Here is a 1805-nt window from a genome sequence, read left to right as displayed (position 1 = left end):
TAAATGCTTGATTAAATTAAAGAACGCCAACGGGTGTATAGAGGTCTAGACTTGTGTATTGGCATAGAATTGGCAAAAATATAAAGAAAGGAAAATAAGCGATAAAATGTATGCTTATGAAATAATCATGGTATTGCATAATTTTATTGATGCATTGTAAATTATTCTCTAGGTGTGCCTAGGGATTGAGAAGGATCAGAAATCTCTTGAAGCGATAAAAGTAACTTGTTCCACAAGTAAGCGTATTGGTAAAGCTTCAAGAGGTAAGCTCTATGTTTAAGGAGTCTTTTCCTGCTTGAGTGCTCCACCATGGTTAGTGAACTATGGTTGGACTGTATGACTGTGATTTAGATGCTTTGTATAGATGCATTCATATAGAGTTATTTGATAACATGATATGTTTTGCTCTGATATGACTTCTGTAATATGATTTCTGTAACAATCTCTGGCCATTGATTGTATAGTACCCGGATGTCCGCTTTGGGGTCCTCCCTCGGGACTGATGGTGTACGCCTCTGATATGTCTGGTTCCGCTTTGGGGTCCTCCCTCGGGAACACGTGCGTTGATTTCCGCTTGGGGTCCTCCCTTGGGAATGACGGCGCACATCTCTGATATGATATGGATATATGATCTGTTCTGTTATGATATCTGTTATATGTTGTATTTGTATACTCTGTATCTGACTTTCATGCAGGAGTGAGCCAGGGGTATGGAGAATTCTCTATAAACCTGGAGCTTATTGAGATTTGTAATCTCACCCCTCTTAGGGACATATTTTCAGGTGCCCAGATTCCCGGTGAGTCCTCACTAGGCAGGGACACGACACGTGGCTGAGGCAGTTGACAGATCGGATTTTGAGTGGCTGTAGGCTACTACCTTTTGGAGTGTTTGTTGTCTTTTAGTATTTCCGCATTTGATGGATCACGATATTGATCCTTTATTTTGTATATGGCCTGTATATGTTTTGTACATGTCTGTCACTTGGATGCATGTACATTTGGGTATTCAGGCACGTCATATGATGATGTATTATTCAGTTTATGATTTCGTATTGGATTGCATGTTGATTAGGATAGTGGCACGGAGCCATATTTTGCATGCGCCCATGGATGGGTATCTGATTGTATCTGCATGACTGGTACTTCTGGATTACTATGCTGTATAAACTGTTTATCAGGAAATGCTTCTGAGTGGGAATGGAAAATCCCCAGTTGTCCGATTTATAGAGGAAACTCTGCCCGATTTTCGTTTACCCCGAGTAAGATTTAAAAAGAAAAAGAAAAAGTTAGCTCGTATTTTCAGAAGTTAAGTCTTCCGCTGTTTCTGTTTTATCATATGTATGTTAATTGAATCGGCTCGAGACGGGGATGTTACATTTATGGTATCAGAGCAGTTTCTCTAGAAGAGCCTGTGAAATATTGCATGAACTGTTCGGGTTGTTATATTCTTGAGTTTTTCTTGGAATACTATGATATGCATGTCTGATCACCGAGTGTGAGCGTAGCTAACTCATTCCTTTGTGTGAAATATGCAGAATTATGGTTCGCCCAAGAAGGACTTCTGATCCTCCTATTGACCCGACCGATCCAATATTAGCAGATTTGGCAAGACCCCGACTAAACCAGCGGGGAAATACTTCACAGCCAGATCCAATGATAATGGCCTTAACTGAGATGCAACAAAATATGGCTGCAGCTAGGCAGCGAGAGATTGAAGTGATGATGAAAGCAAATCAAGATCTGTTAGAGGCTAATAGGTTGGCCAATCAAGAAATGATGGCAGCAAGCAGAATGGCAAATATTGA

Source organism: Gastrolobium bilobum, unplaced genomic scaffold, assembly GCF_033153095.1.
Source record: "Gastrolobium bilobum isolate Gb01-03AN ecotype WA unplaced genomic scaffold, APGP_CSIRO_Gbil_v1 utg59945, whole genome shotgun sequence".
Classification (NCBI taxonomy): Eukaryota; Viridiplantae; Streptophyta; class Magnoliopsida; order Fabales; family Fabaceae; genus Gastrolobium; species Gastrolobium bilobum.
This window is presented reverse-complemented; position numbering follows the sequence as displayed.